Raw genomic sequence first — 23924 nt, forward strand, 5'->3', positions numbered from 1 at the left:
ACAAGTTTAAGTCCCAATGCCATCAAGCATCCACCTTTATGAAAGTGTCTTTGATCAAGATACCGCACCCCTACCAAGTCCAAGGGCATACAGAAACGAATTCTGATTGCTAATCTCTACACGGATCGATCAAGTATCACATACCACCACATGCTCTCATACCCAAGAATATCTTAGAAAACAAAGCAAACCGTTTCAGATATCCCCTCACGTTTGTTTGGTGCGTGATGCAGCCAAGCTCCACCAGCTCAGTTACATCAACGACTGGCTCACTTTGCAACATGTCTTCCAGTTTGTCTTTTGATTAAATATTCATAGATATAGACCTCTTTTAAAAAACTGTCTGCTCTATATTCCTAACTTTCACACTGCAAGTACTTGGGGAAGTGAAATTCGGAGCACTCTTAACATCATCTCAACCCACACACACAAAAATAGCACCAAAGAACATATACACTGATGCATGCGCCCACGTGTGCATGTAGGAGGGGAGTCTGTGCCAGGACTAAGTCTATCTGTGTGTTGCAAATCTGCTTAATGTTTGTCTTTTGCCCAAGAGCATTTGTTCTGGAAACCCTGGCTTAAACCGGTTGGGGTGCTTCTGCACTGGTTGCCTCTGTATATCTAAAACAATAACATCAATAGGCATTCTACTTAAATCAAAATTACACTCTTGGATAATGCTGGCACAGTTGAATATTAGCAATCCATGATGTTCAGAGCTTTCCTGGAAACATGTTACGAAACGGTGTTGTACTTGACTGTTTTTATACCTATTTTTCCTCAACCCATCTTGTCCACTTCTGATTCATTCTTTTTGCCTTTAAATGTCTCAGTGGCTATGCCCCTGTTCACCTCAGTGATTTGATAAGAAGATATGTTCCAGCCAGCGCACTTAAATCGTTGCCTGATAATTCACTAGCCATCCCAACATTTCCATCTGAAATTTGAGGATCAAACTTTATTTACTATGGCCCCAAGATCCCTCACTTGTGGCGTTTAATAAGAATCTTAAAACATACTTGTTTAGTCTGGCTTTTAATTACATCTCTGTTTTCATGTATTTTATCATTTTATAATCCTTCATATCCTTCCCTTCATCATTTTAATCATAATCTATTTCTGTATTGATTTCCTATATGTTTTTTTAGGCATGTTTTAATTTAATATGTTTTAGTTTTACTGTTCTTTTATGTTAATCCTGTGACACAAGTTGTTGGCCTCATATTTCAAAAACCTCTACAAATGAAGCTATTATTGATATTTTTGCAGGACACATTTCAACAAAAATTCGAGCATGTGGCTGAACTTGTAGCATTCAGCCGTTGACGAGCTCTTTCAGCTGAGAAATGGTGAGGCGTGCCCTTTACTTCATAACATGTGTATCTAGTAGTTGCAGCACATAATGGTTCTATTGCATTTTTTGCTTCTTTAAAAATGGATTTCTCTGTGTGGCCTGTGTGATTTCTAGTGAAAATTCAAGTGAGTCATATTTTTCCTTTAACAAATCAGTTGTGTTTCCTGACATTTCCTGTCTGAAGCTCACCAGTATCAAATACTATGTCTACAGTAATGTTAAAGATCAACTCATATAAACCTCAAGAAATAATTGGAACAAATCTGTCGTCTAGCTCAACACAATAACTGGCAGGAATAATGAAGTGGGGGAGAAGAGGGGCACATGTGAGATGCATTTGGGTATATGGTTGCACACTTATCTGTATACATTAAATAGGCCATGTTGAGGAAGTTGGGGGGTTGGGTTTTTCTCTCATTGGTGTCAATAGGTTAGACTGATATACTATACTGTAAAGCAAGTTAAGAGAGCGGAGTTTGCTTAATGAGGTCACCTATACTGTGGCACAGCGGCGGATGGAGACGAGAGAAAGTGGTGTGGGCCTTCCGGTTGGGTGCCTGTATGGGTCACACTGTACCCTGGGGGACTTGATGGCAGGGATCAAGGGGAGAGGGGAAAGCCCTCCCTGTCTAGCCATTGGATATCTTAGACACAAAAAAGAGCAGACGAGATCTTACGTCTGAAGTGGCTGTCATGCTCCCTTGTCTATATGCCAGACTAAGATTAAGGGCAAATTTAAGATTGGGCCAGACACTTCCAGAGAGCCAAACTACACTTTCTGTCTCAATGTGAAATGCTAAAACATTTCAACTTCTTCAAATAAGTACACAAAATCTCAAAGTGGGATGCTACACTTGTGCATTTTCACTTTCAACAGTAGTGTTTTTTATTCTTTAAACAAGGCAAAACAATAGACATTGCTATAAAAAAAATTCAAATTTTGACGATTGGATTGACGTTTTTATTTAAAATGTATGTTAACAAGTTTATTTAAAGATGAAAAAATACATCTGACACCCCATTGGATAAACAAACTCAATCTTTGCATTGATAATGTGGAATTATCTTATCAATTGGCAGATGATTTCAAAATATGCTGTTTTAGGAATAAATTGGAGATTTAATAAACTTTCTTAGGAGGATATAGTTTTTCCATACAAGCTGATCTTGTTTTATACCAGATTTCTCTTTTCCCTCCAGTACAAAAATGTACAAAAGAACTAATAAACTCTGAACTCATACAGAAGTGATTTATTTGTTACAAATTTACGCACATGTTTTAATTCATTCTCCACTGAGCAAACCCACTGCTGGGAGATAAACCTCTTTTTCGGAGACAGCTGTGGTTTACCATCAGCACCTCTGAAGCAATACCTGTCTCTTTGTATCCTGTTTTTCGGAGCTATCTGCGTGTCCACCAGTGCTTTTGTGAAGAATAATGCCCTCTCTGATGAATTATTAAGAAGTGATAACAGTACAAACACAGCCTCTGTAGGGTTTGGTTATCACTCAGCCGACAGATGTGAAAACAAGAACCCATAAAAAAAGAGAGATGAGTTCAGCGATCAATCACGGACAGCACCAGGCAAATGGGTGAATAAAATATAAAAAGGAGGACTTAATCTAAATTTATCAGCGACATCATCTCATACTGGATATGAAAAAAGAAAATAAAGTATTGGAATCACTAAGGAGAAATGAGAGTTGAGACGATGTGGGCGCCAAGAGGAACATGAGGCATCATAAGTCAGTGTTACAGTTTATCTGTGTGTATGCGTGTGAATTTCAGTATAACTGTCTTGGCAGTAAGTTAGAAAGCCTTCAGTCTTGATCAGCCAAAATTATGTTCGGTCAGACTTCAATGACCCACACTTCTCAGTTCTGTGAGTAGGAAATCTTTTCTCAAGTCCCAAAAGACTTGGTTGAAGGTCTTGAAACACTGTCTGTCCAAGTCAGTCCAAAGGCTTCTGGCTGAAAAAGAATTTGCTGATTTCCCTGCCAAACCCTGATATCCTCAATCTGTGCTGACCAAAATCTGGCTAAACCAGTCATCCAGCTCTTCCATAGTCCTCCATCAACTCTACTGGGTGAGATAAAAGGAAGACTGAGCTTGAAAAGAGGGTGATGAAACATGAGGATACTCAAGAGAAGAGGGTGAAATCGTATGTGGGGAGGAAAGAAAGAACTGAAATGACAAGCATGAAAAAGAGAGAGCTATAGTGGAAAGAGAAGTGCTGTTGATGACACATAGAGAACCTCCTCAATTTTCTCAGGACACGGCACTCTCTCAAGAGAATTGTCTCTGATCTCTTCTTCTAGACTTCCATCAACGTGCCTCCTCTCCCACAATCCGCCTCATCCTTCCTTCCTTTAACAGCAGCAGCTGAAATCTCCCTTGCCATAATCTCTCCTTGCTCCGCCTCATCTTTTTCATTCTATGGCAGCAGCTGCAGAGACTGAGGGATAATATTAGCACCTAATTCATCTACATCACCCCTTTTGCAGATCAGCTAGTGTCTCACAGCAAGCTCCATTTCAGTCAAGCCATTTCCCTGTCACATTTATATTCATTTTAATTAGCCCGACCTTCAGTACAGCTTCCTCTAGAAAGCATGCTAACACCAGTTAGCTACAGCGCTATAACACATCCTCAAAAAGCTGAATCTTTCGCCAACAACATTCAGGATGTAATAGATGAAATTATGATTTCATGAAATTACATGAACGTACAATGTCATTGAAATGTAGGGTGTAAACAATGGTCATGAAACACATCTAGATGCCCTGCTTATGGATGTTAAATTTCATTGTCCTTTTGTGACTTTATACCTGATCTCAAGTTAAAGAGCACAGCTGGAGGGAAAGGATCAAGACACTGAAAAATGGTACCCTATGACTGTAATTTTATGAGCAAAATGAATATCAATGGAGATTCAATTTAGGCTGCAATAAATGTCAATTAAGCTGAGATGGACTTGATTAAAATCATTCTTCACCTCCACCTGACCAATGATTTCTTTTTTTCAGTGCACCATGTGCAAAATGAAGCATCCAATTGAGCACAGAGTCTGCCACATGGACACACTGTGTATTCTGTCACCCCGAGCCAGCTGCACACAAGTGGTTTCCTACTCTGTCTTCAGGCATGACATTATAACTGCACCTTGAAAAGAGAAGCAACGGTGAGGCACATTTCATTGTCTCTCAGAAAGTGAGAGTGTTTCAAGGAAGCTGCAGAATAGGTTTAAATATTTCTCTTTCATTTACCAAATTAATGAAGGTCATGGAGGTCAATATACACCACATCCTCTTTTCACAGAGACACAATTTCTTTGTTCCTCATAGTCTGCAGAGAGGACTGGCACACCCACACAAACATTGAGCCTCACAAGCCATCCAGAGAATAGTTGAATATCTGCTGTTGAGCTAAATAGTCAGCTTTTATTAACGCACTTCTGTGTTCCTTCATTATTCAGACTATGGAGCACATTTCTTTGATCTCAGTGTGAATGGCCTTTTTTTTCTGCTCATTATGAGAGCTCTGCACCCTCTTCTCCTCCTCTCCTCTCCTCTCCTCTGCTCTCCTCTCCTCTCCTCTCCTCTCCTCTCCGTGACCTCTCCGAGGTTGAGGGATGGGAGAGAGAAATGGAGAGAAATACAGTAGATCCAGAAGGAAGAAACAGTCACTACAGAGACAAAGTAGCTTTGCCCGTGGTTTTTTAGAGCAGTGTTTGCTGGGAGCTGGAGTTCTGCCAGCCTAAGGGAGCAGACTTAACAGTACTGGTTGATAAGCTGTTCCATCTAAACAAACATTTGTTAAAACTGCATGAAGGCCATTTGGAGGAATGTGATGCTGAAGCTCTCCTGAGTTGAATTCCAACCAAGTGATTTTTGACTTTGCTGCATTGTCAGAAGATGGCAGTGATGGTGGTTACCGTCCACCACTCAGAGGATTAATAAAAAACAGTTAAGTAATTGCTTCATCAATAGTCAATGCACATTATAGAGAATTTTAGCGCACGCATGCAAAGCCTGCCACTAAACACCAGATTAATAGCAAGGAGGAGCATAATGTCATTATCAGTCTTGTTATCTGTTGATGTGTCATTGTGCAACAAAAGCAGGATATTCCTCTGGATCAGAAGACAGATGTAAGGCGTTGGCTAGGAGAGGAGACAGAGAGTTTTTTTTAAAAAGTATTAATTAGCCAATTATTCATCAAAACTAAACGCAAATTTTAAACACATTTTCAGAAAATCAGCAACAGAAAATGCAAAATAATGCGCGTTTCCATCCACTTCTGTTTTGTGATTTTAATATTGAGATGATGTAAAAAAAAAGAAAGAGTGCCAGTAAAAATTTAAATATGGCATATCTGTATGTTTCATGTATTAAAAGAAGGAATGTTACAGGCTCCCCAGCGGAGAAGAAACTTCAGTGGATGTTTAAGTCACATGCTTCATGTATGTAACGATTCATTTGTCAAGTCTGTTTCCATCATGCTTTTATCAGTACTGCAGCTTTTCAAATTTCCAGCATTTTCACTCAGGCTTTTTTTTATGTGCAAATTGCACAATAACAGGTGGATGGAAATGCTCTTAATGATACAGCAGCAGGGATAGAAAGGTTCTAGGCCTTGTGAATGTCATAGTACAAATGTAATTATGATATGAATAGAGGAGTTCAACTTTTGTTACCTCACGGGGTTAAAAATGTCCTCTCAAGGATGATATTTGGACACTGTCGCTCTCCCTTTTGTAAATGCATGGAAAGTGTTTTTGCAGTCCTAGAGTGGACAGGAACTTTCCATTCCTATTAAAATCCCCAGCGTCACATGGAAGAACCCAAAATGGCTAAATCAGACGGGTTCCTGGTTGTAGTGATGCCTTTTCAGGCAAATGGAAAGTAGGGCAATGCCAGAGTGGCACTGGGCAGCCGGCTAAGAAACCGGAGGGGGCACATATGAAAGGGCTGCTGAAGTCATTAGATTCTCTAAAGACTAAGTATGTGGGACTGTAACTGGTGCAAGTGATGACAGTACGGTGAGATGTGTTGTCTATGCTTGTGTATCTGTCTGTACAGTTGAGTATTTGTGGATAGATCTCAGATCAGCTTGAAGAGGAAGTAAACAGCATGAAGCTTGGCCTTGTGGGTGAGGGACATGTCTGCCTATACCCAAAAAACAATGCAGCTAAGACTCATTTATCATCCTGCCACCCAAATGTTATATTCCACCTTACAGCAGGTGTAACGATGCATAAATAATGTTATTTGTTGTGTTCAGAAAGTTTGAAAGACAAAATCTCAAGAAAGAGACGTAAACCATAAAAAGGAAATGGCATTTCTACAGCAATGTTATGTCTGCTTTAACATCCTCCATAAGTTTCAGTCTGGACTCATAAAACAGGATTTAAACACAATAGGGATGACTGTTTTCTCACAGTGACACTGGCGTAAACACACACTCTCACAAAACAAAATGACTCATTTGCAGGGGAGAGAAGCATGAACGACAACAACCATTACCGGTGTTTCCTCTTCTCCAAAACAGTTGCGTATAGTTCATAGTATAGTAGATTCAAGAGTAAGAAATGACGACTATGAGCATGAGCTCATCAAATACATGTGGTTGGTCATTTACTTGATAAAATAGAGAGAGTGTGAGTGTGGTTGGTGAGCACAGATGGCTGACACTATGGGTACCTGGAACACTTCAGCAGCTCATCACCAGGAAACATACACATGCACACATGGACTCATACACAGATCTGTGAATCATCTTCGTGGCTTATAACCACATCAGATTGTCCCAGTGAAATCATTATTTTCCAATCAAATAGAGAGTAGAAATCAGAGAGGTTGAAATGTTATCAAAATAGTGGGATGAGCATTTAAAACAGTCTGTAGGTCACACTGATTTTTTCAGCTGCTGTGCTCTTCTGCATAGCATTATCCATCACTGCAACACCATATGTAAGAATTCCCTCTAGAGGCCCAACCCATATTATATCTTGAAAGCCTCAAACTCTGACACATAAGGCCGGTAGAGACATAACATGGTGAGAATATCCAACTACTGCAGAACATACTGTAGCTATAGTGATCACGGTATGTATTACCTCTTTGTTACTGTATTTAAGATGCTGGCGGACTGATTACAAATATAGTTTAGCTGCTTATTTTCATAAAGTACCAGCCATCTGCTGGTCTCTGGAGTCCTGGAGTCATGGTGCATGTACTGCTATACTCTGCATGCTGTGTTGACACTGAGTCCCACTGATAAATTACAGATTCTACCACTTTTTACTGACGGCATGCTGTTGTCTTGGGGCACTTGTAGAGTAATTAGCAACAAATCTGTCATTATAAATGGCTTTTAATTAGCTACCCAAAACAGGTTCTCTGCTGAGTTGTATTGTTAAACACTTACAGTAAATAATTGACAGGACCCAATTAAAAACTAGGCTGTGCATGCAGACTTCCTTCGGGTACACACTCAACAAAGAAATTAATTTCCTCTTCCATGTTATTTATTATTTTCTCTCAGTCCTGTTTCCATGATGTGGAATGGAACAATGTGTGATGGCTGCTTGGATAGTCCTTTGTGCACACACATGCACATGTACTCACACGCACCACACACAGCAGTATTCGGGCATTACAGGGAATTACAGAGCAGGCTGGAGTTAATGAGCTCATAATTATTGCTAATTCCCTCTGCCACCAGAACCAGAGCAGACCAGGGGCCTCAGCTGGAGGTGCTGTATGTGTGTATGAATGTGAGTCCATGGAGGGACATAGGAGGTCACATCCTTAAATGGTCATCGCAGAGAAGAAACCCTGTTGTGCTTTTGACAGGCATAACCCTGACAGCAATGGCCTGGGGGCTTAGGACACAAACACACACACACGCACATACGCGATAAAGACACTGAATTACCATTGTCCCCTAGAGTGAAATTTGAATTAGCGGTGTGATGTTAGCAGCTGGTGGGAATGCAGCCTTTGCTCATGTCACTGCTCCACTGAGGGTTACACAAAGTCAGTCAGGCTGTGTATTACTGGCTCCAAGGTGCGTTGAAGAACATTGAGGCACATCATTCTTCCAAGTTTTCCACACAAGGACCGGGACACATTCTACAATTGCTTGGGGCTTTCTGGATCCAAAGTTAAAGCACTGAAAAGGCACTCGAAAGAATCAGGAATCCCGGTCAGTAACATTTTTTCTTTTTTTTTTTCTTTTATCAGTATGTGGGGGAGGTGGAGATCGATGGTAAGGAAAAACTGTACATCTTAAGGAGAGGAGAAGTTGCTGCTAAGCTTTCTCCTCAGAGAGCAAATTTATCTCTGAAACGCCTCGCGCCTCCTGACCTCCTCAGATTGGACGGATGAAGTTTGTTCAGAGTTCAACACATCGCAGCCGAGATTTGATTTGGCTCTGAACTATTTCATCCCTGTGAAATAAAACAGGACAGTCAAAACGGTGAAACGATCCAATCTGCATATAAGGAACTCCGAGTGGTGAATTACTCTTGGAACCAAAAATTATGTGAATGTTGATCATGCTGACACCCAATGGTTCATCTTGATCTTCTCATGCATGTATGCCCCAAAAAGGAAAACAGAAGAGATGTGTACAGAGGATTCCTTGAGAGGAACCAGACACATATTCTTCTTTGTCGTCTACATTTTCTTTGTGTTTGTCTTCTTCTTATTCAGCTTAAACAGGGTTCAAGTTTAAAGGTTACTGCCCCAGATCTTTGAATGCAGTCACAATACAAAAAAGGCTTTTGAATCTATACATGAAATAATAATGCATTAATTGCTGAAGAAGAACTGGAGAAAAATTGAAAATTTCTCCACAAAGTGTACTTTGCGCTTAATGGAAAGAGCATGACAAATTGGGTCAAAGGGTGTTAGATTTCACAAAAGAACATTAAAATGTCTGAGCAGTTTTGACCAGCAGGGCTCTACTATGACCCAATAAACCTTGACCTCCTAACTCCCTCTCTTCTCTGCAAGAGAACAGGAAGCAGAGGAGGGAGAGCACTCCTGAGACAAGGTGGAATGGCCTTTTAAATCACCTTCATAAGTAGCTCAGTCTGGGGTGCAGCGTGGAGAGCTTCCCAGTCCCAACTAAAGGGCTGAGAACCAGGGAAGAGCTTACAAGGGGAACCCCACCATGCAGAGGCCCAGGACAGGGGTTGGATCCTGGGGTAGAATTACCTCTGGCCTCCCTCCAGACATGTCAGCTGACTTAACGGCTGTGTGAATTAACTGCGCAGAGGGGATGTTTTGGTTTGAAAAGAGGGGGACTAGCGAAAGGACGAAAGAGAAGGAAAAGGAGGAAGAGAAAGAGAGGGAGGTACCACTTTTGAATGAAGCACGCTCCTTCCAGGTTGTTGTTAACTTGAAGCAGCTGTGCAAAAGACGGTGCCGCAGACATGTGCAAAAGAACAAATACATACACAAACAGTTCCTCTGACAAATGCCTTTTGATCAACAGAATAAAGTAAAAGTAACAAAGCCTGGAGCAACATCAACCAAGTAAGACACAGCTGTCTGGTGCGCATTTGAGAACAGTAATATCCTGCTAGAATGCATAGTCACTGAAACACATCAGAACAAACACAAGACAACACTAACAACAAAACAAGTGAAATGTGATACAGCTAACCTTTTAGGTCCTGGAAAATCGTGCACAGACCCAAGCTAAATTACTGATTTTAACTGAGAAATCTAATAGTAATAGTTTGGTATCAATTTACAACAATGAGGATACCGTTGATTTTTAAAGCCCTATCAAATGTGCCAAAAGGGGAACTATCCCAGTACGACAAACACTGTCATACATACACTCATGAGCATATAGCAGATGGAGGAAATACAATGTCAGCATGATATGAGCCGTAGTTCATGGGGCAAAAAGGGCAGTGGCTCAACATGGCTACCAAATGCCTCAGTCAGGACAAATGGTACAGACCCGTAAATAAAATTTCAAACAGAGAAACTGTAATGTAGGAAGGTCAGATTATTTTTCCTTGATCTGCATTCAATTCTATAGTCATCTCCATGTTTTCTTACGACAACAGCTAATTCCAGCCCACTTAATTATGTGATAATCTCCCAGATTAGTACAGAAGAAAGGAGTCGGTTTCCACATTGCTGTGAGATCTTACATGTGCGGACTGGACTGGATCAGTGGACTGTGGGCCAGTGGTACTGTAGAGGCCAAGCACCATATCTTCAGACAGTTTTAGTGTAAAAAAAGAGTAGATATGTAGAGACAGAAAAAACAGACTGAGAAAAACATAGCGAGAACACAAAGTGAGAATGTGTGAATAAAATGTGATTGCACAACTTTTGTTGAAAAAAAAAATCGAGCTACACAAAGAGGCTACACATTTGATCGGAACACCACTAAGCACCTGCCAAAGGTTGTCCAAACACCCCCTGAACAGAAAAGAATGAAAGTCTCATTGACTGGAGCAGAGATACTCTTTCACTTCTCCTGGCTGAGATAAAGCAGACACCTATTAAAACACACACATTACTTCCACGCTGTGGGTGGAGGGGACAGACAGGGCGCTTTGTGTGTTTTTGTGTATATACATACGTGAACATATGTGGTGTGGGGACGGACTGGCCTTGAGGCGCACCCTACAGGAGCTCACACCCATCACCTGCTGTCATTCATAACACACGCACACTCTGGTCACGCCACTTAAAGTTGTTACAGTGAGTTTGGGAGACATTCCTTGCCCTCGGGCTGCTCAAAACACACACTTCACATTCCAGCGAGTGTATTCTTGGGGTCCCACTCCCTAATCCTCCAACATATGCAGACGCATATATGCATACCAACGCACGAGTGCACAGACACACACAGAAATAAAATGACAGATTCAGAGGTTCCATTAAAACTGGAATCCGCAGCCTCAAGTTCATTGCTCCAACACAAACTGGAGGAATTGTCTCAATTTACATTGACCTCAAAGAAAGCCCTGAGAGTTTCAATGCAAGACATTGTCTGAGCTTTTTACTCATTCTACAATTCCTAGAAATCTGCTTCACTACCAAGTGAAAATGACATCCAGAGGTTATTATTCTCCATGGTGGTTGAGGTTAGGCCTGTGGCTTTCCTCCTTGTCCCCAGTGAGCCTGTTAAGGTGCAATGTTGTCTGGCTGTAGGTCCTTCTCTTGCTTTGATGTAACAGATGAACTCACTAAACCGCAGGAGGCACCACCTCGGGAAAATATGAGCTCTGTTTGTGAACACAGGCTCCTGTGTGTACGATAAAACAGTGTATGTACATGTGTCTTACAAGCGCAGGTTACAAGCATGTGTTGTTTTGCTCTCAGGTTTCCCTAATGACCTTGCAGGCAGGGCAAGTAAACTTGTTCACTTAATTACAAAGCATCAAGAGTCAGTGGCTGCATAAAATCACTCTGGCCATTTGTTTTTCTCCATTTTGACCCTTCCATCCACACTGACCCAGGTCTTTGGTCACAGAAAAAAATCAGCCATTTCTGAATAAATCTGAAAATGCTGGCAGTGAAAGACAGTGAAAATAAAGCTTTTATGAAAATTTCAGCGGTCTAAATACTCATGTGGTCTGGCTGATCAGCTGCTGGATCAAGTGGCCTGGACATGCCCAGTACAACAGATTTAAATGATTTTGATTGCTCTGATGTTTCTATATGAACGGGAAGGTTGTAACACCCAAAAAAAGACGGATGGATGGATGGAAAAATTTCAACATCTAATTTGTGTTTTCAGATTTATCTGCACTTGTGTGAACATGTTTGTGTGCTGAAGAATAATAATTCCTGTTCATGCACCCTGATCCATGTGGGTGTGATAACATCATCAACAGGCTGTTGACCCTTATAACTCATCCAGAGACTGAGTCAGCAAAGTGTGCTTCCAAAACAACTTAATCTGTCTTTGACTCTGAGTCCTGGATTCTCTCACAATAGACAAACGTTGTGTAAGTGCATCATGAAAACCGTGTTGCGTTTGTGACTGTGTTTCACCGCACTGTTGCTGGTATGCATAAAAAAATGTTACAGAACAAGTAACGCTAATGTCAAACATTTAATTTACTAAATCGTCAAAGTCATGATGTAAATCATGATATATTCATTAAATACATTATGTATTTCTGCTTTAATTACTACAGTATACAGTGTCTCTAATGAAGCAGCGGATGGCCGGAAACTGTGAAAGCTTTCAATCGGTTTCCATGCACAGCTAAATGACATCAGCTGTGACATGAGTCTGGTCTGCATCATAGTGACTGAGCTGCCGTTTTTATTTAATTAAATGAAACTGAGAGGATTTGGGTGTGACACACACATCTGCTGTTTGGATGAGGTTGTGTTGTGTGAACCAGAGGCGGATCTAGATAGGGGTAGGTCATGCTGAGAGGGCTATTTGTATAGTGTTCAGATGACAAACACACGCGCACACACACACACACACACACACACACGCGCACACACACACACACACAAAGGACAGAGATTTAGTTGATGTTGGATTGCTTTCAATATGACTAATAAAGTCATATTTGTGTTTGTGGGAACTGGTTACCTAATGATGTATGTTTTATGTTTGATTAAACACACGCTGACACCCACACACTGGCTTACATTTGCAAAGACTCACCTCTGGCTTCAATCAATATAAACTGGTGACTGCCTGAATGGTGTGTGTGTGCGTATGTGTGTGTATAAGTGTGTGCTTGTCAGGTTCTGCGTATTTGACCATTTATCAGTATTATGACAACCAGTCTGTTAAAGCACACACGTCCAACTCAAACACGCAGATAAAAACACTCTAGTTGGTCCCGTGGGACTCAAAACTGTCTGTTAGTGGGTTTGATGGCGAAAGTGATTCTGTCTGTCGGGTTTGTGCGTGTGTGTGTGTGTGTGTGTGTGTGTGTGTGTGTGTGTGTGTGTGTGTGTGTGTGTGTGTCTAATGTCCTGCTTTGAGGCCACTCTGCTCTAATGGGTTTACATAAAGGGTCGATGGATGCTATAGGGGTCAGTTGACCAAAAAGAGCAAAGCTGAACCCCCCCCAACCCCTTCACTCACACACACCCACACACACATGCACACACACTGATTTAATACCCTAAGAGCATCTCTGTCTTAATGCATCTGTAAAGCAAATCAGCTCCAGGATTAATCCAAAAAATAATTCTCAACAGATTACTTTTCTAAGTTTTCTATTTAACAAACACACTTCTTTGGAAATGCTGCTCCATTTACTAGGTCACCATCAACAGCCAACTCATATCAACTGACCCATATTACCCTCTACAATTAAATACTTTTCACATGGCGAGGGCATAAAGATGATTTGGAGGAGACTTGCCTGCTTTTGGCCCAATCCCAGCGGATATATACCGGAAGAAGGCGTCGTTCATAATGTAGGTCAGCCGTTCAGTAGAATGATCCGGTCCCGCAGCGGATCAATCAATGCGAACACACCCACCCACTCATATACATACAAACATACATACATACGAGCCTGCCTCTGCCGACTGAGCCACCAAACACCAGAAACCAGTTGTCATCTAATTCAGCTTAAAACAATGGACATGCCAGCAGACCGTAAAAAAATACTGAGACACTTAAGGCTCGCGTGCACATCGTGCGCGTGCGTACGCACACACACACGCGCGCGCTGCGTTCACATCCACTGACACTCTATTCTCATTAGGTGACTTGCAGTAATGCATTTCCTCCGATAAAGATTGAAGGCACGGAGATCAACCTGCCTTTTAGTTGCTGTCGCCAATACTCCACAGAGTAACCGATAATAAAACACAGTGCTGGTTCAACATATGCCTTTGCGCATTCAGGTCTGTGCCTATATGCCGTAGACCATAGTTCAGTCCATACGCTCACCAAAAGCCCCATCCTTTAGTCGGCGTCTAGACGGCGACACATTATCCTATAGCAGGCTAATCTGAGCGCATGCCGGTCACAATAATGAAACGTGCCACCATGCAGCTGTTGGGAGTTTTATCAATGAGACACGCTGCTGCTTGTTACGCACTGGCTCCGCCGGAGCTTCTACAACCCTTTCACCACCACCCGATGCCTCACACTTTCACGTTTTTCGTAATCAAAGGCACTGTCACCAGTGCGTCAATGAGCCTCTCATCCGGCATTCTCGGTCGCATGCGGGCTCCGGTCTCATCCGTTACCTTGACAGAAAGTGCATTGTCCTCGCCGCGCGCTGCGGAGCCGGGAGCTGCAGCATTTTCCCGTTCAGCACGCGCCCGCTCATTCTACGACCGTCCAGCTCTCACGCCGCTTTGCTCCCGTTTGGCATATCCCGTCGCTACGGCTCGGAGGCAAGAGAGAGAAAGAAAGAGTCCACCCGGTGCTTTCCGCCGCTGGTAACCAGGGAACCGCCTGTACGAGTCAGCAGCGTTAACTGACTGACCCACTCCCGCAGTGCCTCCACTCTGACAGACGCGCACACACACACACACACACACACACACACACACTCTCTCTCTCTCTCACACACACACACAGCTCACGGAGGGAGGGAGTGAGGGAGGCATGGATAGAAAGGCAACACCCCAAATTCCTCCTCCTCCTCCTCCCGCCCCTCCTCCTCCTCCGGCCCCCGTTTCACTGATCGCGACCAGCTGTGCCTTCTCTGAAAAGCGCAGAGAGGCTTTCACGCGCACTCAGCCGCAAGATAACCACGCAGTCATCACATTCTCTCGAGCGACACGTCGAAGACATTTCCACACTCTTAAATCTCTAATCAACATACAGGACACAAGACCTCAACCCCATGATACCGAGTCAATGCTACAATCAACTCTGGCATTTGTTTTAATGCTGGTTTAATATCCAATGTCTGTGGTAAATGAAGCATTAATTATTTAAACTTAAGAGTCGGAAAGTAAAAATGTTCCACTACACTGTACTACTAGACTCTTGTCATGTCATCTATAGGGCCTATTTTTATAATGTATATAGCATTTACTTAGTTTTCTGAATATATTATTTCAAATAGCTTTTTGTCTGTTTCCTTCCTCTTCAGACTGTTTCTTGTACTGCTGTAAAGTGATTTTCCTCTCTGCAATCACTTATTTGCTTACAGATAAAAGTACATCAGCAAAATGTACCTAACTATCAAAAGTAAAAGTAGGCCTAGCTTTATTCAGGATGGTCTTATTACCAGTCTGTGATGTATTGTTGGATTGTTATTCCTGATGCATTGATCTATCATTTGGCACCACTTTCTTTTTTGTCTTTCGTTCTTTTTTTTATACAATTGTATTTTTAATGAAATATCATGCCTTCCACTACAGAGTTTTACCTAAAAACTCTCGGTACCAATTTCTTATTAGGCCTACTTTGTAAGGGGTTTATAATACTGGCCTTATTAATGGTAAATAAATCATTTATTAATGCTTTAAAGATCAGAAAACCATTAAAAAAAAAAACTTTAGATTGCTGGGTTTGAAAATTCTTTTGGCCGGATTATATCTTTATTCAGCATAATTTGCTTTGCCTTTTTAGCTCTGTAATTACCTAGAGGGACAATCAAATGGACGTTTTCAGGTCCATAACTTCTGGAAAAGAGCTGCAAAGTTTGGTGGCTTACTGTAAAATTAGTAAAACATTAATAATGGGTCTTGGGTTTTCATTTCAAATGCTGAAGCCAGTGGAGGTGGAGTTCATTTTAACTGCATGATACTACTGGGTGGTAACAATGCATCATATTTTACAGTCTGGTCATATGTTTTGTATGTAAAATCTTAATTCTCATCTTAATCTTCTGCAATGTAATCGGAGATGTTAGCTGTCAGATAAATTTAGCAGGATAAAAAGCATTATATTTCCCAGAGAAATGTAGACAAGAATAAGAATAAAGTGGAGTTTCGTGGATATACTCGAGTAAAGTACCTTCAAATTTAAGTACAGTAAATGTGCATTTCTTACACTTTGATTTATTATTACACGTTAATATATTTCAACAGTCGCCCAATGTCTAGAAGAAATGCTGGCTAATAGCCAAACCATTGGTGGCATGAATAAGCCTCAATCAGGATGTAATGAAGCAGGGATGGTAAATGGCTCTAGTGTTTCTATTGTAACTGTGTGTGTATTGGCTATTGGAGACTTGCATAGGAATAGAGTGGGTATCATGTATCCACTCCCCCCGAGCTCTGCCCCCTCACAACATCCAGTGGTGTTTAAACACTTTATGCACTGAGTGGACCCCAGTGAATAGATATGCCTGTCTGCAGGGTCTGTTCAATAAATGAATGAAGGGTGAGAAAGAGAGACAGGCAGTCACAGGAGGGGGGAGATGGAGATAATTAACACTGTCTTTTCAGTAAAGACAGAAGAAAGAAAATGGTGTGAGTGGTGGAGAAAGAAAGACAAGAGATAGAAATAGAGAGATTGGAGAAAACACACCCTCAGAGAGAGGAAAAAAGAGATCATTAACACACTCTTTTTAAATGCAGACGGAACAAAGGCTGGATTCTTCAGGCTACTGCTCACCCGTACCATGGAGGGCCAGGTGGGCACACAGTGTGTGTATGTGTGAGTGGAGGGGTGTGTGTGTGTGTGTGTGTGTGTTTGGGGGGGGGGGGGGGGTCCTGATTGGCACATTGGCATGCTGAACTGCAGGTGTGTGGAGCCCCTGCCATCGTTGTTGCTTAGGGTTACTAATAAAGAGAAAGGAAAACTGTTTCTATGTGCACACAAACACTTCCAGACACACACACACACTTGAAATCCTCCTCAAGTCAGTTTGAGCTTTTTCTTTTATTTATGTCAACTCTCATCCGAGTTCCTGGAAAGGGTAGCTGGACAGCGCTCTGCGTCAGTCTGGCCAGCTTTTTACTTTGACCGCTGACTCATGTCCAGACATGCCCCCTCTGTCTCCCTCTCTGTTTATTTGCTTCTCCTCATCAAAGAGTGACTCTTTTGTCACTGCTGCCCTCCTTTTCACTCAGTATCTAAGACCACAGTGCTTGTTTTCAACATCCTAGATGCGTGTGTGTTGGTGCAGTAGGCCAGTATAATTAGGTGGTGATGTAACTTCGTAATGACAGTATGCAGGCAGGGTCATCCATATGACCCTGGGAACCTGTCACTCCTCTGCTGATGAAAGAGACAACAGACCTGGGAAAGCTCATCCCCCTTATCAGACCAGGAACACACACGCAGAAGCACATGTAAAAGCTAAGCCACATACTGTATAGAAAACAAACATAAAACACCCCCTTTGGAATACTCCTCCTCATTATCAAAGAGACATTTTTCAGTTACTTTATTAACTTTTCATTTCTGTTTATTTAACGGTCAGCATGGAACGTCTTTCTTTTGCCCTTTCACCGAAAAACCGCACCACATGCTTTTCTCACCCTCTTCCCGTCCACACTCAATCACACATGCACACACAGCCATTTATGCTTCTGAAGTTCCTGCTAAAAAAAATTTTTTTCTTCACTGTCATCAACTTCTTTAATTATTGAGAATAATTTTAAGTATCTGAACATAATTTCTAGCACGTATTTTCTTAATCCATCTCAATCTTCATACTATGAGTGATCAGGTGCTACACTAACCCACAATACTTACATTATTTGACATGAGAGAATTCTGTATTTCTTTTCTCCTCTGAGCTCTTCTCGCTGGTTTGAAGGGGGTTGGGTTCAGCGGGACAAAGGTGATGTCATGTACGTCTGTAGGCCAATCAGAATTCGTCAACGTCTGAATCCAAATCTGACAACAGTTGTGGAGTTGAGACCGAAGGTCCATTATTGACCTTGACCCTTTTTCTGAGCATTTTAATGACTTCTTGTCCATGTTGGCCGTGAGATCAATGTTGAGACTAAAAGATTTAAGAATAACATTTAAATTAAATTAAAATATGTTTTTCTAGACCTACTGATGGACCTTGTGATGAGATTTTTTTTACTGACAGTTGTTTGCTTACGTAGCCAGCACTGTCAATCAAATCTGATCAAACCAGACCCACACAGTCCTGATGGGGCAGCTTTTAACTTAAAAAGACATGATTCCAGTAGATTTTCTTTGGCAACTTTAACTTTGATTGTTGTGCATTTAGTAATGAATGTTTAATGTTATAGAGAAACACTTTGGATACTTATTCAAAGGGTTTTCCAGATCCAGCATGTTTATAAATATTTTGTATATGAAATGGGAAATTTTCATTTGTATAGTTGAAGCTGAATGTTTAGTTATTCTGCTTACACTACAAAGGTATATGCAGCTTTAGCATTAGTTACATCCTGAGTTAGACAACAGTTGCCAGGACTGTTGCAAAAAAAGTTAAATGTGTGTAATGAGTTATGAACCTGTATCTTAATCTCTACATCTGTACACAGATATGTGAATAAAAAGAATCTATCTGCATACACACACATTTTTGTCTGATTTCCTGGCAAATACCTTCCTCCCTCAGAGGAAGAGTCAAAGTGTAGTTTGTATAGCAGCCTGCATGCTCGGTCTATTAGCTCACTACAGACAGAACAGGGTTTTAAAAATCCAAATGCGGAAAACATGATCTCACAGTGACACACTCAAGGTTGAACTTCACATCTTGTATGTCCTGGTCTGAGAAGTTGCCCCAGTGGTTAATTGAGGGATCCTCCATGCCTGGACCACCAAAAGCATGTAATTAGGCTCTGGCTTGTTGAGGTTGCTATTCTTGAGGCCTAGTCTGCTGGGGACAATATGAAGTGGAACTGCTCAAAAAACTTGACTTCAAAGACGGTTTCTCTTTCATGACACACAGAGGAAAGAACAACAGTCAGCATACTAGAAAGTTCAAATATGGCTCAACAGGTTGCTGCAGCCAGTTCAGCCTGTGTCTCCTGGGAAAATAATGAGGATATGTTCACTGTTTGGAGCACTGGTGCACACAGGAAAGGATGAGATTAAGAGATGGTGTAATGAGGAGAACAGGAAGGGAGAATGATGGCAGGAGAGCAAAAAGAAAAGTGTGTGACTAATGTCGAAACAGCTCCAGAGAATAACACGGTGGGAGTCAATGGGAGGGGAGCGAGGTTAAGTCTTATGCGCATTACAAACCCCCGTCACACCCCAGTGTTAAACTTCCATGGCTCAGCACTAGTGTGCATATTGTATGTATGTGTGTGTGTTTGTGAGTGTGTGTGCAGTGAAGATTTGAGACGGCTTCTATCCAAACCTTCTAAACAGCTTGTCCTTAACCATGCAGTTTCATTTACCCCCCGTAGAGGAAGTAAGAATGTACTTTAAAGGCTGTATAGATGTGAGGGAGGGTATGACTGAGTGAGAGCAAGGTTAATGTGTGTATGTGTGTGTGTGTGTGTGTGTGTGTGTGTGTGTGTGTGTGTGTGTGTGTGTGTGTGTGTGTGTGTGTGTGTGTGTGAATGGTGGAGGGGAGGACTGTTTTTTTACTGTGGGAACCAATCTTCTGAGGAAGGAACCTGATCATTTCCTCAAACTTTTCTCTTAATAACAGAGAAAGCACTCATTTAACACTGAAAATAATGTTTTACACAAAAATGATAAAAGAGGAAAAAAATTGCTCTTCAAATATGCTTTTTGGCTCACTTTCCTCTGGTAGTATCTTGCCATGCAGATAGTATATCATATACTGCACATTACATACATTGCATATTTTGCTCAGTTTAATTTGTACAGGTTTTCAAGTATCCATCTCTTTCATTTCTGCCTCAATACGATGGAGCTCAATGGAATTTTTGTGGCGCTCACAGCATTAAAAAGAAAGTTTTTTAAACAAAAACAAAATTCAACAACAGAAACAGTGTCCATTTTACTCTTGATAATTCACCAAAGACGCTACCAACACTTGAGTTTGTTCTCGACTTCGATCTTCATTCTTGACTACCTCTGTAAGGCTTAGGCACAGCGGTGTTTCAAGCCAAACGCTAACATGCGCACATTGACCGTGCTAACATCCTGATGTCTACCAGTTAAAATGTTTACCATGTTCGCTATCATTGTGTATTGTAGCGTGATAGCATTCTAACATCTGCTGCACTAAACACGAAGTAGAGCTGAGGCTGATGGGAACTTCATTAGTTTTGCAGGTATTTGGTCATAAACCGAAGTATTGGATTAATAATAGTCTTGACCTGATGGTGGCGCTAGATGAAAAGTCAAAGGAAAGTCAAGGAATGGCTATTTCATGGCAATCCATCCAATAGTTGCTGAGGCATTTAACCTTCAACCATATAGTGTTGTTAGAGGAAAAGTCACAGGATCATCAGTCAGCAGCGTCTATCATCTGGGGAACATGAATATCTGTGAAAAATTTCACCTCAATCTATCTGATAGTTGTTGAGCTATTTCAATTTGGAGCAACAGACCAACCACTTGATACTGGCATCCCTAGAGCCACATTGCTGAAGTGGCTTGAATTATCTAAAGGCCCATTTACGATTGCTTGATTACTTAAGTTTTACTGTTACATCGTGCTAAGATTTGTATAAAGAGCTAAAGCTAGTAGGGTTTAAGATATCAGAGCTTCACTTCATTGGGATTTTTTTTCTCCTGTAGGAAGTAGTTCCTATGAAAGTTCTTCACAGTGAAGTATGCGGAGTATTCAGAGCAACTGGGAAACTGATTCTAGAAAGATATGTTGCTGCTGAATTATTTAACGGTAACTTTTCAGTGCCTTGAGCAGAGCGATCCAAATTCCTTTTGCCTCCACTGAATTGGGATAGAGGGGAAAATGTCAGAGGTAGATATCTCAAAGCCTGGACAAATAAAACCAAAATTATTTGTCTGGCTAGATACGACTCGAGGTAAGTGAGATTTTCTGTTTTTAATTTTGGTGAATTTACCCGTAACATATTATATTTTAATGGATGGTTTACATTAATTAGTTGTATGTCCACATTTCTTTGTTTTAGTCCCCATTGCAGAATTAACAAATTCAATCTATAGCCTTCCTCTTAAGTCTCAGAGGCAAAGGTTTGTTGACTGAATGATATCAGTCTATATGGTTTATATCTATGCTTGTTGCTTTTGCATCAGTTTTTGTTTTCACTTCATTTCCCCCCTTTTCATCTCTTCTGTAGGGCAAGTGTGATTATATCATAAGAAAAGAAAAGAACGCAAATTAAAAACATCTTCAGGAAGAAAAGGATCCATCTCTTTCCTTAAAGGAAATGGGGTGAAACTGGTCATCAGGCAAAAGTCGTGACATATTGACCTCTGTATGTTAAGAAGCTCTGCTCACACACACACACACTCCCTCACTCTGTTTATTTCCCTCGCACGCTCGTATTGTTGACATGGTAACATATCCCTCTGAACTACGTGGGGGTCCTGCACATGCGCACACACCATGGTCATCATGAACCCCCTATCCCCCACCCCTTGTCCTTGCAGACTGCTGACCAAGACCCTGAGTTCTCTTATTCTTTTCCAACCTGCCATAAGAGGAAGCCAAAGATTAGCGGGGATTATGCTGTAGCGTCTCCATAGGGATTTACTAGGCCTCAGCATGGGAGGCGTCTGGGCAACAGTAGCTGTGACAGTGGTTTTGGCTGTTGGTTGGGTGGTGGGTGGGAGAGAGGAAGCTGAATGACATGGCCTTCGAGAGAGAGAGTATAGTCATATTGGGAATAGGAGACAGATGCTGTAGAAGTTCAAGGAAAAGACAGAAAGGAAGCAGCTTTCTCAAAACTTTTCTTTACTTCCAAGTCAGAATGTGGGAAAATCTTTCCATGGGATGAAAGTGTATTTCCCAGGCTCCTATCCAGAACATGTGTTTGTTGCTCAACATCAGTATGTTTCACAATAATGAAATGGCCCATAGTCAAACTAAACACATCCATGGAGACCAGCAGGAGTAGAAGTCAAGCATTCCTGCAACAACTGACTGCAGCAACAGTGAAAGTCACTACGGATGAGCAGTTACGAGAAAGCCTCACTCATTCACAGTTTCCCATGTTTGTTTGGTCCTACAGTAAACTAATGTAGTACATTAAGAAGGTTAATAATGAAACCATGTGGCTCAAACAGCCTCAGCAAACACAAGACTATAAAAAAGGTACATAAGGACATTGTTCTCTCTGAAATAGGAGGTGTCAGGGGGTTTCTAGGACTGCAAATCCCTCTGTAGCCCCATATGCTACTCTCTGTTAAATCTTTTAATGTGTTTGTGTGTTTGTGCGTGTATGCCTGTATATGTGTATATGAGTGCATGTGTGGGTGGGTGTGTATCTGTGCCACTTTAGCGGACAAACAGATTAATGTCATTATTGTTTGTCAGCGACATCCTGCTGTCACAGCTGGAGCCGGTTACATCATCCTCGAGAAAAATAGCCAAGCAGATAAACAATATATTCAAATAAAAATTCTGCCCCCAGATATGAACTAAATGTTATTATCCTATAACGTTAAGTGTGGTTTTCATTCTTTATTAACTCAAAATAAAGTTTCTCAAACTGCTTGCAGAGTGCAATACAGAATGTCACAGTAATATCCATATGACTCATATTCCTAAATACTCATGTGATTGTAGTGAAAGGCTCTGAATAGTGAAGAAATGCTGTGTGTGTGTGTGTGTGTGTGTGTGTGTGTGTGTGTGTGTGTGTGTGTGTCTGTGTGTGTGTGTGTGTGTGTGTGTTTGTGTGTGTGTGTGTGTGTGTGTGTGTGTGTGTGTGTGTGTGTGTGTGTGTGTGTGTGTGTGTGTGTGTGTGTGTGTTTGTGTGTGTGTCTGTGTGTGTGTGAGTGTGTTCTCCATGGGTGTTCCCTCTAGTGTTTTGCCCACACGTGCTTGAACAAAGAAAGAGCGCACTCCTCCCCTCAGTCAAGTTCCCTCCTTAATGACAGGAAAAGTAATTGATTACACGCCGCACTGAGCAGACAAAGCCAAAGGAGCATTGCACTGAACCAGAGAGGCCCAGAGAAGAGCAGGTAGTGGATGACAAGAACAACACGTACCCCATTGCCCCCCTGAACCCCGCCTCAATCTGCCTCTCATCAACTTTTAATGCGAATCCCACCGTCTCTGACTCACAGTGGTATTCAGACAAAGAGAAAGACATGGTGATTAAGGGAGGAATCTTAGAGCGGAAAATGTAAAAACTACAGGTAAACCAATACATGTGCATGCAGAAACAAATCTCTTTAGTGAAAGATTTCAGTGGGCAAATAGAGCCTTTTTGTACAGTAATGGATTAACACATTAACCACTATCAGTCCTAGTGGACTGCTGTTGTCAAACTGTTTAAGTGAGGCTTGCACATCAGCGGAATAGTCTATCTCACTGTCGATCAACATATCACTAGCCCTGGTCCTTGTAAACAAAATGAGTGGTCATGACTGTTTGTAACCCTTCCTTGCATGTTATTCTGGTGATCCAGCATGTGAGCATCATTGTTTGGTTGTGTCCCATTTAGTTAATGGATGAAGAGGCTGTGAAGAGTTCACTGAATAGTTGCTTCTAGTATTTATTGGATATGATGCTTTTGTCAATAATTCACATTCTAGGAGTTGACTCTTGACCCCATGAAGTTAGAAAGG

General features: G+C 41.5%; 1 protein-coding gene across 4 annotated transcripts in view; it reads right to left on the reverse strand.

Annotated features, from left to right (window-relative positions):
* The window catches only part of LOC120803487 (neuron navigator 1-like), a 90790-nt gene that overhangs the window by 23939 nt on the left and 42927 nt on the right, over positions 1–23924 (reverse strand). The gene's annotated exons all lie outside the window — the stretch shown is intronic.

This window comes from Xiphias gladius, chromosome 18 (genome assembly GCF_016859285.1).
Source record: "Xiphias gladius isolate SHS-SW01 ecotype Sanya breed wild chromosome 18, ASM1685928v1, whole genome shotgun sequence".
In the NCBI taxonomy this organism is placed as follows: Eukaryota; Metazoa; Chordata; class Actinopteri; order Istiophoriformes; family Xiphiidae; genus Xiphias; species Xiphias gladius.